Source organism: Canis lupus, chromosome 16 (assembly GCF_003254725.2).
Source record: "Canis lupus dingo isolate Sandy chromosome 16, ASM325472v2, whole genome shotgun sequence".
Taxonomy (NCBI): domain Eukaryota; kingdom Metazoa; phylum Chordata; class Mammalia; order Carnivora; family Canidae; genus Canis; species Canis lupus.
The window spans coordinates 6,851,910-6,868,038 of NC_064258.1; the positions used below are offsets into that span (position 1 = coordinate 6,851,910).

Below are 16,129 nucleotides of genomic sequence, written 5' to 3' on the forward strand. Positions count from 1 at the left end.
ACTGCTCTTGAGAGATGGTCAGTCATGTGAAGGTGGCAGATCTGTGATAAAAGGACTATAATAAACCTGTAGTGGTCAACATCCCGTTGTTTCACAAACATGGAAGTCATTGGCCTCTGTGGAGGGAAAGAGTCCACAGAGGGGTCTTGTTTGGGATAAAATCAGTAGGAATTTCTTACAGTTTTGGTAAGATAATATCAATATCAGATCTCTGTAGTCAGAAAATCCGGGGGGGGGGGGTGCTTTCTTTCTAAACTTGGAGTCCATAGACTACCCAATTCTACTCCATCTTTTAGGAGTCTCAGAAGCCCATGTCCCAAAACACACCACCCTATAATTTAAGAGCTAATTTATAGTCTTGCCCTCTCCTGCTTGCAGCTGGAGCCACAATTATCAATCCACTTCTTTCTTTCTTCTGAGGCAGAAGACTGGGAAGTGGCCTTTTCAAATGTCTCCCTGGAGCTCAGGGGAGAGGAGAGGAGCCAGTGAGTTTGCACAACGGAAGAAACTGGCTCAGTTGCATTGTGCCAATGCCACCAGTATGGAGCTCACAACTGAGTCTCCCAGCTCTGCAGGATGGGTCTTATAGTAGAATATATTCCATTAGGTCTTTCATCTGAGAGTGTGAGGCCACAGTCTCTGGGAATACCCAAAGCCTCAGGACACTTTCCACAGGAATGGGGGATCCTTGGTCCAAACGCATGACCTCATGTTCATCTTGTCATATAGGTGATGTAAAAGGGCTCCAAACCCACTGAGCATTCTTAGGAAATGTGAGGTTTAAGGAAAACACAGAGGATGTGGAAAAAGGGAAAAGAGTGAGGATAACAGGAGCAAGAAGATGGTGGGACACTGTACTAGAGTGCTATTTTACCAATCTTAGAGAAATTGGCAGAAGTTCTCAAACTTTAGCATGACAAGGTTAGGTGTATTCCTGTAACCCATTTCCAGAAATTCTAACTCTGAAATTCTGACCCTGTCCTAGAATATATCTTTTTATCCTGTCCCTCATGTGATACTGAGGAAGGAAGTTATTTCAGACAACAGTTTAAATCTCTTCCAAGTGGAGATCTTTAAGAGGCCAAACTAACAAAAAAGAAGACCATTGAGTGCAATACATTAGAACGTTAAAATTTAAGGAACACGAAGAATGTCCGTAGGAATGTGAATAACTAGTAGATAGATTTAAGTTCTGGAAACTACATTTACAAAAAAGAATAGATGGGAAATAAGAAACCTAATTGAAAATGAGGTGAGTGAAGCCCAGGGAAGAGAAGTTCCAGCGTTTGGGGTATAGTCAATATTGTCAAATGCTTTGAAGAGATCAAGGAAGCAGAGAAAAGAACAGCCTTTGGCCCACCAAGTTCATAATCTTAAGATTTAGGAGAATAGTTTCATAAGAATGGAAATATTCCATGAAAAAGCTGAAGATGGCACCCAAAGGAATGATTCCTCTGTAATGAAAATGAAAGTGTGGGCCACTAATTGTGCTTTATTACTCGTAGAGGAACAGAAATGGACACTAAGGAGGGTCTCACTTTTGAATGCTGGAAAAGGAACCTGAAATAAAAAGCCATAACATTGGGTAGACCAGGAACGTGAGAGCTTCTGTTTCAAGTGGTGACAATGAAATTTTGCCTGAGAAATGAAGTAAATTTGGATTTCTGGGGGTAAGACAACCAGGTTCAGCTTATATTGAAATAAGAGCAGAAGTGACTTAAGAGAATATATGAACTTCTCTAAAGCTGAATGGTGGGTGGTGTAGAATTGAACAGGGTTCTTTTAAAGTATTTTTTTTAAGATTTATTTATTCATCTCAGAGAGAGAGAAGGGGGATGGACAGAGGGAAGGGGAGAGACAGATAATCCTGGTGAGCACAAGCCTGACATGGGGCTTGATCTCACGACCCCAAGATCATGACCCAAGCTGAAATCAAGAGTCAGACACTCAACCGACTGAGCCACTCAGGCGCCCCAAAATAAGCAGTTTTATAAACAGGATGGATCATCACATTTTAACCAAGGTATTTTGAATTCTGTATCTGTTCTATGTGATTGCGGTGACCTCCCTGGGTAGAGCTAATGCAGCAATACCTCCTTTACCTCTGCTGATGTTGAATGCATTGTCCCCCATTATAATTTGGATCAAATACCAGAGGATTTTTCAATTGTCTGCACATCAGTTTTCAACCGTCTACATATCAAGTATTTTTCCACTGAGTACACATTAATCTGTCTCCTCCCTCAGCTCCATAGAAACTAATTAGTGACTTAGTGGGGTGTGAAGTTGTCACACTGGAAATTAACATGCTTTCTGTATTACCTGGATTTAACTCCTTGAAAAGAAATTACCCAGAGTCTTCATTTGGTCTGACATTGTTCTGAAAACTAAGGATCTCAATCCCCTTTTTAATTCCTTCCTTTTTCCTATGTTCTCTGTATCTGGTACTCCTCCCCTCTGAGAGATACTATTGGGTGTCCTGGCCCCCTAACTAGAGAATTCCTGTCTGAAATCCGTGATCTGTAAGGTCAAAGTGACAGGCGTCCAGCTGCCATGCTGTTTGAAATAACCTGATGCCCTTGGCTAAAGTTGAATTTGCCAAGAGTATGTTCTTGAATAAAATAGGATTGCACTGTTTCCTGTTTTCTGGATTTGTGATCTTACACGAGAAAATGTCAAGTTGGCCCTTCGCAACATGGCTGGAGGACCAACATTTGAATGTATAATCTTTGGCTTGCTATGAGATCCAAAAACTGGAAAATACAATTTATTATAATGGGAAGAACAATGAAGCCTACAAGGTGGAAAGAGAAATAAGAGCTGTCAAATCAGTCATGTCACGGTTCCAGGACATTCCACTTTGTTCCTGAGAAATTCCTGCCTTCTAGTTTTGGGGTTCTATGGGACATACACTGAGCCTTGCAATATATTCCCATTTGGCTTAAGCTAACTCTAGTTAGTTTCTGTTATTTCCTTCCAACCTAGTATGCCAGCTGCTTCCTGAGCCAGGCCCAGGATGTTTGTGTATTAAGATTTACTAATATTTAACACTGTGGATTCACTGCTGGCACAAAAATACACGGCTGAATCCTGCAGCTCTGTACGCTCGATCTCTAGGCTACAGGGTGAGGTTTTTGGACAGAAGGCTAAAAATCTCTGCGTGGGCATCCCTGTTTTATCAAAGACAGCGTTATCCTGGAAAGAAATCAAGAACTTGAACTCTTTTGCTGGGATCTGCTGATACCAGAAAACATAACTATGTCCTTTTATTGGGACACATTCCATTTTTGCTTTTTGTCCTTTCCCTTTGACCAGATGTCCTGGAGTCTGCATGACTTTTGCATTGAGGGTGCCTGGGGAGAAAGCAGACAGAAGTTAGAGGCTTAGCCCCTGAAGGAGTCTGGTGACAGGGATAAGAGACTCAGAGTTGGGAGCTGACAATTCCAGAATGGGAGCTTACCTGTACTCAGGAGCCAGAGGACCAAGGAGCAGATGAACACTGGGCACATGGCAGCATTACAGAAAGAATAGGGTCAGGTGGCTTTCTCTGAGGCTTTTTTCACCCCCTGTAACCAGCTACTCTGTGACGTCATCACTTCCCCAAACCCAGTAGTCTTTGGTGTGCTGCTCTGTACAAGTAAAAAACCAAAAGATTAGAATATATGAAACAACTTGTACTCAAACATTAGAAAACAGGCAATGCAGGACTGTGATTATTCTAAAGTAAGAAAAAAAGAATGTCCACACAAGGTGAGGGGGAGACACAGAGGCTGGCACGTTTTCCTAGTTGAGAAGACAGAGGTTATAAGTGAGAGGGAACACAGAAGCTGGAATCTGTGAGGGAGACCACCAGGGAGATGGAACCTACACACAGAACCCCAGAAATATTCAGAGCGATCATGATGAAGTTTTGTCTGAACAGGAATTTGTGTCTGTGTGGGATGAAACTTTAAAATACACTAGAGACAAACCACAGAAAAAAGATTCACCCGCATGCCCAGAGTAGCCATGGCTTTGTCAATGAGACAAAATGACCCTTGAGCAAGTGATGGTAAATGACAGCCCAGGGCTGGCACCTGTTTGCGTACAGTTTTACTGGGGTGAAAAGCCCTCTGGAATGGCAACACAAGGAGATCAGAGGGGAAAAAAACCTAACTGCTGGACATTTAGAAACAATCATTTCAAGTCTCTGAAAGTTGCCCCCCAAAATATACAGCAAATGAAGAAACACTTATTCAAGAAAATCTAAATCTCAATAAGAGCAGTAAGGCTCTGGGGCATTTGAATCATGCCTCCCTGCCTCTTGCATCACCTCTAAGCTCAGTGAGATGGAAACTCTACTCCTTCCACAGTGGATGTGGTTGAGGACTCAGCTAAATGCCCTGCATGACTGACCCAAGCTTGGCATCTACTTCTTGGAGGGCCTGAAATAATGCTTCTCTTCCTTAGGTGAGTTCGGGGCCTCAGTAGGGGTCACAGTCAGTAGTAAGCTCTAGTGAAGGAACCATCAATTCCAGAAAATAGCTGGTGCTATTTATAGCTGGTCCTGGATTGTCACAGAGGTGCTTCCCTTACAAGATGTCTTTATTTGGCTGCTGGGAAGTGAAAGCCCCAAGCATAAATGGGAGAGAGCAGAGGAGGTTGCAGTTGCAACGAGAAACAAGCCACTCCTTCCTGTACAAATGGGATCGTGTGGCACCCTTCCTTCTGTGACTGGATCAGGTCCCTCAGCAGAATGCCCTTGAGGTCATCCATGTCATCACATGTGGCAGGACTTCCTTCTTTTTCAAGACTAAATAACATACCTGTGGATGTGTACACCATATTAGGCAAAATTTTAACAGGGTAGATCTCATGTTAGGTGTTCTGGCCAAAATAAAGTAAAACAAAATAAAATAAAATAAAGACACTGCTCACTCTTGCTCCCCAACTCTCTTTAAACTCCCAGAGCATCCAACACTGTGCTCTTCTGTTTGTTTTCCAACTTCTTCCATCAGATGCTCCTGAGATTTTAATTTCCTCCTTCCCTAGGTGTGTCCTCACACTCTGCGTGACCCTACCTGCTAGAGAACGAGGCCGTTCTCTACTGCTCTGCGCAGCTACAGCCAATCACACTCCCTTCCACATCTTCCTCCCTCTCTGAGGATAAGGATCAGATCAGTCACATGAATCAGCAGAGCATCTCTATCTTCAGCCCCGGGCCTCATGTTTCTTCTGGGCCTGAAATGAAGTGAGTCTTTGCTCTTAATTTCTCTCCTCCCTTTATTCAAGAGGATGTTGGGTGTTTTACATCATCTGAAGAGGCTCTAAACTGCCCCCCTGGTTGAATTCTTTTGCCATTTGTCTCAAGGTGCATCAATTTCCTAAACGTGGTCATGGAGTTGTGGCTCCATGATCCACAAGAAAGGAGGGGAAGGGAGGGGCCCCAGAGACATCTAGCCCCAATATCTCATTTTACAGTAGAAGATTTTGAAACATAGGTGGAAGCATAGAGACACTGCTTTCATCATTTGTGAGGAAAAGGGTATGGGCGTGTGGTGAGCAAAAGATAGAAAAAGCAGACCAGTGTAGTGATGGTGGGTGGCCCAGATGACAGCGTTTAGCTTCTCTGAACTTTACTTAATTACCAAATCAGATCTTGGGTAGTACTTCTCGGACTCTTGATTAAAGAGTTGGACTCATGTGATGTTGTTGATCACTATACAAGGAGAAGTGATGAACCACTGCTTAGTAGGAACATCTACGTGTTCTTCAGAATTAAAATGAAGACACGGTTCCATCCTCTGAAGCAGGCACCCCACAGCCAGCAGATGCCGGTCCTTTCCTGAACTGATGATACCTGTGTTCATTCAATTGGCCATCATAAATAGTTCAGTCTCTTAAAGGCCATAAGATAAAAACTTCCTTTTAGAAAGCTGTTCTAATACATTCCAGAAACTCTTTTTGTTTCAAACCAGCGGCAGTACTTGATTTTTCTTATTAATATTAAAAATGTGGGGCAAACTCTAGTAATTTTAATATATCTTTTAAAGCACCACATCTAGTTTGGGATATGTACCCTATCTGTGTGCCACTTAAATGGTTCACAGGCAAATTTATATCATGCAATATAGTTAAATACACTGTGAATAATGCATGCGCCAGGCAGTTCATTCATCTTCACATCTGGCACCCTTTTTTGGCAGCTCTAATTTTCCCTACTTGACAAGAAAGCCGTGAAACCTCAGCAAGGCCTCTGAGAGCACTTTCCTCCCCTCAGAGCAAGGATTCATGAGAGCGGGCCCACCTCTGGTCTGGGTGGGCTGGCCCTTTATCATATTTCCAGGTCTCCAACTTACATTAAAACAAAAACCGACTAAAAGGAACTTCCTATTTCTGTACTAAAGAGAATAGAATGGGTGACTAAGGCGATCCTGGGAAAATACCACAAACTGAACGGCAGGTGAGTGTGACCACTTTTCCGCTCTTGGCGGTTTTTGTAGGTTTTTGCCCAACTTCTGTCTAAATGATGTGATGACAGCCGTAAACCCACTATTGTTGGGTTTCTACTATTGTTGTAACATCAGAGCTGGGGGATGGTCTAGAGAAGGATCTTGGATCTGGGAAATGCAGAGGTTTGTGCACAGGGGAGACATAACACTGTAGCTCCGTGTCTTTACTGCTGGCACAGAGGTACACTGCTGAGTCCCCCAAGCCTGGTGAGCGGATGCTAAGAGAACAGAGAGAATTGCTGAGCCGGCTGGGTTGGAAGTTATCAGAGGTGTCTGTTTCTTTGGTAAGCTCTGTCTCATAGTAGTAGAGCAGCAGCTTTGGTGCTTGTCTCAGCTTCTGTTGGTACCAGTACATGGTATCATGATTCAGGTTCTGAGAACAGTTCAGAGTCACTGGTTTTCCCACCTTAGTAACCTGGTATCTTGGGCTCTGGATGACCATGGCACCCATGTGACCTGTGGAGAGAGAAAGAAAATTTAGAGGCAGAATCAAGGAGCCTCTTATTGACGCCATAAAAGAAAGGTACAAAACTGAAGACAATATCGTTTTACTCAAAGATTTCCTTTCTGACCAAAACTCACCTGCTCCAAGGAGACAGAAGGCCACGCAGTGGAGGAGCCCGGGACCCATGGCAGGGCCACAATAGGAACGGGGCATCTGTCTGTTCCAGATGCTGATCTCTGGGTGGAGAGATGGGGGTTCAGGGTCCCCGGTCCCTGATAGGTAGATCTGCCTGTGATGACAATCTGCTGTTGGCTTCACCAAGGCAAGGGTCACTCTTTGTTGGGTATTACACCCAGCTTCCGGCTTGGCAGCAGAACCTGGGCTTTGCCGATCACGTGAGCGGCAGAGGTGGTGTCACCTCATATTGCCTCTCTTCCTATATCTGCCCCATGTTCATCCAGGCCTCTTTATCTCACTCCTCATTTCTTATACCCTATATGGCAGGTCAGAGGTTCCTCAACACAGGAAGAGCTTTTGCTAAAGTAGCATTTACAAACCTGTTAAGATAGTGTGTTTGTGTCTTGCTCTCTACATCACAGATGAGCGATGATGGCTGCAAACTATCCCCACCTTAATACAGAATTCAAGCCTGAAATCCCTCTATTTATACCCACACTTCAGAGGATCAAGGACACTCTCTACAACTTCCAGCTATCAGTGACACCACAATGCCTCCTTGTGGCCAGTAGAAAAATGTGTAGAAGCCTCCTTCCTGCAGTCCTTGTATTTCCAATTCAGACTTTGGAACTCAGGGTACTCACCAGGCTCTGCCTGGGTTTCCTTCCTGGGCCCCATCATGCCCCCCACCACCACCTCCAGGTAGCAAGGTGGATGCTCTGCCTGGTTGTTTCCAATCTCTTGTAGATTGCCATCGTTTGTTGCCTGATTCATAATGTTTTGAAAACTGTTGTTTCATGTACTATGTCTGTTTGTTTTAGCTGTTTCAAGCAAGAAGTTAAATTAGGTTCCTGTGAATCTGTCTTGGTTGGAAGCATAAGTTCACTCCAGGGCCATATTGAATTTCTTACTGTTGGGTCCCTAAGAGTTTCAATGGTTATAGACCTTTTTGTCAGTTTCTTTGCATGTGGTTTCCATTTCATACAAGAAGGGTAACATTTTATTCCACAAGCATATAAGGCACAGTCCAGAATTTCCATTTCTCTCTGTTAACTTTTCCCTTTTTATCTAACACATAAAGGCCTGACCAAACACCCAATTTTCTGACTGCATTTCAGGGTCTTCGTATTGTAGCAACTTTTAGTCTGTAAAGTCTGTGACCATTTGGAGGCTCCAGGATGAATGCAGATGTCATTATAGGTCCTGTGTCATCTCTATCATATGGGCACTGAAAAGCCAGCCGCAGTTGTGAGGCCTAGGTCTGGCCTGAAACCTGGGAGGTCCCTATAGCATTGGCTCTTCCTTGCTCTGCCTGTAAATTCTCTTTTTTAAATTCTAACTACTAAATTTCTTTTTCTTTTTTGATTACCTATACATTGTGTAGGAGGTGAGGGGTATTTCAAATTTAGAAAAAAAATGGACTACCCTCTTCCTGTTCTTCCTCTGTAGCTTCATCCCAAATAATCAGGGGTACATTTTACAACTTCCTCCTTCCTTGTATAAACACGTACAACTTAAATAAGGACTTTTACTGATTTAATTTTTCTTTTATTTTTTTAAAAAAGGTTTATTTATCTATTTGAGAGAGAGCAAGCACGAGTGGGGAAAGTGGCAGAGAGAGAGATAATCCTAAGCAGACTCCTCGCTGAATGGGGAGCCGACACGGGGCACCATCTCATGACCCTGAAATCATGACCGAAGCCAGAATCAAGAGCCAGACGCTTAACTGACCAGGGGCCCCTACTGATTTAATTTGTCTTAAAAAAACCTTATATACTATACATTATTATGTTAATTATGTTCCTCTTGACAGTTTTTCTTAATCATCCCTGCAAAATAAAAGATGAATATACCTGTTTGGTTTTCTTTTAACCTCCTTGTGCCTGTGAAGTGAAGCGTAATACACATAAATGAGATCAGATCATACATTCTAGGAACATATAAGTTTTTTTGATGCTTTTGTAGTCATCAAAAGCTTAACTGTGGTTGGGGGCACCTGTGTGGCTCAGTTGGTTAAGCATCTGGCCCTTGATCTCAGCTCAGGTCTTGATCTCAGGGTCATGAGTTCAAGCCCTGCATTGGGCTCCACACCCAGGGTGGAGTTTAACTTTAAAAAAAAAAAAAAGTTTAACTATGATTGATGGATGAAACTAACAAGCAATAAAAAAACACCAATTCTTTTAATAAAAGAAAAGTTTATAGGCCTCCTATGTTCAGATGCTTTACAGACCTCAAGACACAGTCTATAATTGTGATGCTCCTTGGTGAGAGTAAGGAAGCTTTTAGAATCTCTGTGCCACTCAAAGAGGCAGAGAGCAGACATCATTCCCACACCCCCTTCCCCAGGTATGAAAAGTATTAATACAGTAGAAGGAGGAGAAGAAAAGTAAAGTATAAGGTATTACAGTTCCTAATGGTGTTGAAGAGTTGCTGTAGGGTAGCACCAGGGATGAAGGACAGGAGGTTGTAGAAGAGAATAGTATGCTTGAGAGAGTGATTCTGGAGGTGGTTCAAACTATTTGTGATTACGAGTCTAGAATATAAAGAGTGGATGTGAGTATCTGAGATTGGAGGAAATGATCGTTGAAGTGAACAAATGGAGAAACTGAGAAGCCCAGTATCATCTAGGTGTTGCAAGCCATCCAAGATGTTAGGAGTTTTAAGGTAAGAGAGACAAGAAATGCTTGAGAACCAACAATGAAAAGCAAAAGGGACATGAGTGCAATAAAGGTCACTCACAGAAACCAAAAATACCAGTAAGAGGAACTAAATTCCCTACCACTCAATTTCCACTGGGGAGTCAAGATCTGGGAATGGAAAATATAGCATTATGACAGATTTGTGGTTATAGGGCAGTATTCACATGATCTTGAATTTCCAGTGAAACTTAAAACACAGACCTCTTAGAGCTAAATGCCACTGAAGCCTTCTGACTGTATTATAATCTTATAGGCATGTGGGCTGCCATTGGAATGGCATGAAAAATAAAACTATGGAATTTGAGAACTATCACAACCAGAATGAATTGCAAGTTAATGTCTATGAATTTCAGGCAAAATCCAGAGAAGAGTATGTGGTCCTGAATCCGAGAAGGATATGCCCAGAGAAGCCAGGATGTACATTTGGGAAGTACTTTGAGGGGAGGCATCATTTAGGAACTCCATGTTTTTATGATTCAGGCAGATGGCAGTGGATCCACAGCTTGTGAACAGCTGACATAGCATCAGACTGCAGTAACTATGATGCTTATACTGAAGAGGCAGGCCCCTAGTTGGATGAGGACAGAACAAAACTCAAGTATTTCTAAAGGGTACAGAAACATCCAAAGAAAAGATTATGTGGATCTACCATATTGCTTTCCTACTCTTATGGTTCTTTGCATGTGTGCTGTGGAAATAATAAAGTGGAATATTGCCTGTAAGTTGATATTACTTATATTAAAAATGAATCTTGGGGCACTTGTGTGTCTCAGTTGGTCAAGTGTCTTCCTTCAGCTCAGGTCATGATCTCAGGGTCTTGGGATGGAGCCTTTTGTCGGGCTTCCCACTCACTGGGGAGTCTGCTTCTCCCTCTCCTTTTACCCTCCCCCCAATTCATGCCTGCTTGCTCTCTCTCTCAAACAAATGAATGAATGAATGAATGAATGAATGAATAAATAAATAAATAAATAAATAGGAGTGTCAAATGGTGCAGCCACTCTGGAAAGTAATTTGGCTGTGTCTTTAAAAAGTAAGAACATACTCACCAGATAACCCAGCAGTCTCACTCCTAGGCATAAATGTATCCCAGAGGAATAAGAACTTACGTCCACCCAGAATCCTGTGCATAAATATTTACATGGAGGATCTTTGTCATAGTCAAAAACTAAAAACAACTAAAATATCCTGCCATAGGTGAATAGCTAAACAAACTCTGGTACTTCCATGCCATAGAACACAACTCGGTGATAAAATAAATGAATTATGGATAAATGCAGCACCTTGGATAAATTGCAAAGGCAATATGCTGAGGAGAAAAAAACTCATCTTAGGAGGTCACCTACTATATGATTCCATTTATAAAAGAGTCTCAAAATGAAAACATTATAGATATAAAGAATAGACCAGTGGTTCCTAGGTGTGTGTGTGTGTGTGTGTGTGTGTGTGTGAGACATCATAAAGGGAGACTTTGTGGTGTTGTAACAGGCCTGTATCTTGACAGTGATGGTGGTCATATGAACCTACACATGTGGCAGAAATGACTTAGAACTGCTTCCCCACTCAGGGCCAATGTAACTTCACGGTCTTGGTCTTGATAACTTGAGTATGATTATGTAAGATGTAACTATTGGTAGAAACTGGATAATGGGTACCCAGACCCCTTTGTTCTACTGTGCAACTTCTTAAGAACCCATAATGACTTTTTTAAATGAAAAAATTTTAAAATAAGATGTGGAAAATAATTTTGCTACAATTAAGGAAGACTGTTATAGAAAACTGACAAGAAGAAGGGTTGGAAGAAATGGGAAGGGCTGAGTGGGTCTGTAGAGACAATTACACCCACTGGGTAACCATTTTTATGAAGGTGATGTTAAGTTTTTTAGTAACTAGACGGAAATGAGACCGCCAAGGCAAGCGAGGGTCCAAGAACAGATTTTATTGCAGGCACCCTCGGGCGAGGTTCCACGACTCACGGGGGAAAGAGAGTGAGTCGAGGAAGTCGCGCCAAGACAAGGTGGTCGGGGTTTACATAACGTTGTAAGGCAGAACGGTTTCCTATTGGTTGGCTCATATGCAAAGGAAGGATTGCAATTCGACCAGTCAAAGGTGACTTCCTCCTCTGGGGTTTGAAGGGCATTGGGTTCGGTTGAGGAAGTCCAAAGGAGAGGTGTAAGGGTCTGCTCAAGCTGTCATCCCAAGTGGAGGTGGTGACAGGAACCTCAGCCATTTTGGCGTATCCGCCATCTTGAGGAGTTTCCCTTCCCGCCTGGCCCCAACAGGTGAGAGAAAGCACTGACCACTAACGGAAGAGAACCAAGGCTACGTGACAGCACAGTTTTGAGTTTCCTTAATTACCTGAAAGCCCAGTGGGTGACATTCACCTTCAGTCTTGGACTCAATCACCCTCTATGAGAATATGTGAGAAATGCTAGAAACCATCCCCTTATTGTCTTCCTACCAAAAATTTTCTACTGTGATACTTGAGAAGTATCTATTCGTGCCTTCCCTAGAGACAAGGAGAACACCAGACCCACGTCCTTTTGCTGGCAGAGGAAAAGCTATGAAAGACTACTGAGGACAGCTGGGGGCTGGAGGGGGAAGGGGAAGCTTCCGGGTTTCTGCACAGGGAAGGGGTGTCTCTGCAGTACTGTGTCTACACTGCTGGCACACAGGTACGTGGCTGAGTCCCCAGGTTCTATTGGCTGGATCTTCAGGATGGAGAATAATTTGTCAGGCATCTCTGCTGAGAACCGTTCCTTGGGCATCCCCGAGTAATCCACAGGAGATTGATTGTTGAAGTAAATCAGCAGCTTCCATTCCTGCCCTGAAGTCTGTCTGTGCCAGAAGAGGACCGCATGACCAGAAATAGGCTCACATCCCAGAGTTACTCCTTGTCCCATCGTTGTCACCTTGTGCATGGGTATCTGGATGACTCCAGCGTCTGTGAACTCTGTGGAAGGGGACAGAATTTGAGGATGGAATAAAGAACATAACTGGAATCATAACTGGAAATATCTAAAAACGCAGATTGGTTATTTCTGGGGACTCACCTCTTCCCAGGAGGCAAAGGGTCACACAGCAGAGGAGCCTGGTGGCCATGGCAGAGCTGCCAGGAGGAGACTTCACCCAGATGAGGCCCTTCTGGGCATGAACAGAGAGGAGGGGTGATTAGTCCTTTGCAGTTCCAAAGGTGGAGAGTGACCCAACAGTGATAGCGCTCTCTGTCACTGCTCATGGGGCCTCCTTCCAAAGGCGAGCATTAATTCTCTACAGAAGATTGACTAGACTAGATAGTAACTACTCCAGGATGTGGTTGGCTCATTCAGAACACCTTCCTCAGTTGTACCTGTCGCAGTCCTGGGCCTCCAGCACTCTGCCCTCCTGATGCATCACGGATCCACTGGCTGCTGGACATTTCCACTTGGGTGTGCCCACAGCACCACAAATTCTGACATCAATATATTACTTTAAAATCCCAAGACTTTTGTTATTCCTGTCACAGGCAATCTCTATCTCCCAGACACAAAATCAAAATAATTCCTTGCTTAGTTAGGGCTTTGCTTCAGATGCCTCCCAGAAACATTTTGACTTGGCCACTGTGCTCTTTGGGAAGGGACTTGAATGGAAGCCCTGGGAAGAGAGGATTGTTGAAGATGTTATTCCTAGCAAAGGCGAGAGACCAAAGCCCTAGTGCTGCATGACCCCCTGCTAGCCCACAGCACAGCACTTCCTGTAGTTCCGCATTTCTACACGTTGGGGTCCCATTTCACTCCCCTGCTGTGAAGCTCAAAATGGCATTCATCCTTCAGGCGCTGGTATGGGTTGTTTATGGTAAATGAGAGCTTTAGCTCTCCTTGAAGATCCACAATAAAGTGCTCCCCAGTTAATCTTAATTTTCTCAAGCCTAGCAAAGTTCTAAAAGGTTCTCCAATGATCAACACCTGAATCTCTTCCTCTACTAAGGCAACTCATACTCACAGGCTCTTGCTGGAGGCAGGGCTTGGAATCTAGGAAGCAACCCGGTTCTTGGGGTATGAATAGTAATAAGATTTCTGTCCGTAGAGAAGACGGAACACATTAGTGCCAGGTCTCCATAGTTGGTGCAGAGCTACGCTCCTCTGACTTCCCCAAACGAGAGTCTGTGAAGGTTACAGAGCAAGGTATGATTAGCCACTTGGAAGTGATGATAGTAATGCTTTAATAGTAGAGAATCAGCGGTGCTCACTCCCTGGTCCTGTGTTTACCTATTTCAGGGCAGCATCTTGCATCTTTCTGAAAGTTTTTCAGAAGGCAGGGCTGCATACAGGGCTGAAGAGGCCCAATATTAACAAAAATGCATGGAAGGCACCCTGAGATCAGGGCATAGCGTTCCAGCAGGGATCTCCTTACCTCTGTCAAGGATCTATCTCCTCTAGGATATACAAGGTCATAAAATAGGGAAGCTGTGAGCTTGTAACAAGTTCAGAAAGTGAGTGGGCTAACTCCTTAGTGCTCTGATCTTTAGCAGAGAAAAGTCAGACTTAAAGTCATTCTAGGCCCTGGTGCTGTTAATGTATTTATGGACTTCTGAAGATTCAGAGCCGCTCAGACTTAGAACACAGTCTGGCTGTTCTCAGGACACTGCCTTAACCCCCTGCCCAACCTCATCCCCCTCAGGAGGAAGGGGCCAGGTTGGGATTCCAACAGCCTCTCTGATGGTCCTGGCATGGTAGCTATTTTGTTTTGCTTCTTCTTTTTTTTTTTTAAAGGCCATAAATTCTTGTTTTATTTTTTAAATTTTTTTTTTATAAATTTATTTTGTATTGGTGTTCAATTTACCAACATATAGAATAACACTCAGTGCTCATCCCGTCAAGCGCCCACCTCAGTGCCTGCCACCCAGTCACCCCCACCCCCCGCCTACCTCCCCTTCCACCACCCCTAGTTCGTTTCCCAGAGTTAGGAGTCCTTCATGTTCTGTCTCCCTTTCTGATATTTCCCACTCATTTTTTTTCATTTTTTTTTTCATTTTTCTGATATTTCCCACTCATTTTTTCTCCTTTCCCCTTTTTGTTTTGCTTCTATCAGGACACACAGTTTTATCCAAGCAGCCCCTCATCCCCACATCCTGTGTTGGCTCAGAAGTGCCCACAGAGCATAAACAGATGGCCTTGGGGGCTCATTTCCTAAATTTTCTCAGTAACTTAGCAGAAAGCTGGCTCAGTGATGTCTATTAATTTAGAGAACAAAAGATCCTGTTTTCTATCAAGGCACTTCTTTTATCAGGAAGGGGCTTCCATTATTATGTAGAAATGTGCCCTGCCCTGCCCTCCTCTCCCAGTGCGGAGCAGGGCCCCATTGAGCAGGGCCCCATTCCGTAGAAAATTGGCCACAATCTTTGCAGTCTACCTTTGACTCACTTAAACACACACCTCTGTGGGTTCATGACACTTAGGTTGGGGGACAGAGGGGATGGGAATCATGTGTGTTTGTTTCCTTCTCAACGTGTCCGTTTTTCCCATGAATCAAATACACAAAACTGTTTTAGTTTGGACTATATGGTGCTACTGTGGTGTGTATATGCAGCCTCTTTGCCTGGCAACCATTCTGGGCTTGCCCGCAGTTCCATTCTCTCTATTGGTCTTAACCCATTTGCACAAGAATAGAAGCCTTTGGGTGCTTCCCTTCTCTCTCTAACACTCAGGGTCTGCAAATCAGGGTCACAATTCAGCCACTAAGCTAGAGCTTCTCGCTAAGACCAACTCTCCCAGCCCTTCCCCAGAGCCACTGAATCGAGGTGGAATCACAATGCCTCCTAGTGGCCAGCAGGACAGGGTCACTAGAAATGAGCCTCTCTTGTCAGGACCCAAAGCACCCTATACAGGGATACCAGGGCAGAGGGGAGTTATAGCTATTGGTACTTCAGGGGTTCAAAAATAATAACCCCTATTTCTAATATTGAAAACATTTGAGAGAGAAAGATTGAAGTCAGAGAAACTAAAAGCCAAATGGCAGCTTTGGTGCTGGTAAAGGTGTTGCTGAAAGGTGCAGCTCCGTGGGCTCACTAGCATTCCTCTGAACTGAATGGCCAACCCCTCTGACTTCCCTACTGAGTAGAGTCTGCCTACTAATTTTATTGTAATTTTGAGGCAGGAGAACAGGAAGTGTTTTCCCCACAGGCAGACAAAGACAAAACTATGGACTGGAGGGTGGGATCTGAGCTGTAATAATGACTGGAACTGAAATTTTAGATTTCATGTTTGCATCCTGATCCAAGTCATTAATCTTTCTAATACAGTCTTGATGTTATCTCTGTGATCCTCCCTAGCAAGAGATGT

General features: G+C 43.6%; 1 gene segment (V, D, J or C); it reads right to left on the reverse strand.

Annotated features, from left to right (window-relative positions):
* LOC112650920 (T cell receptor beta constant 1-like) overlaps positions 1-16,129 on the reverse strand; it is a 198,284-nt gene that overhangs the window by 106,171 nt on the left and 75,984 nt on the right.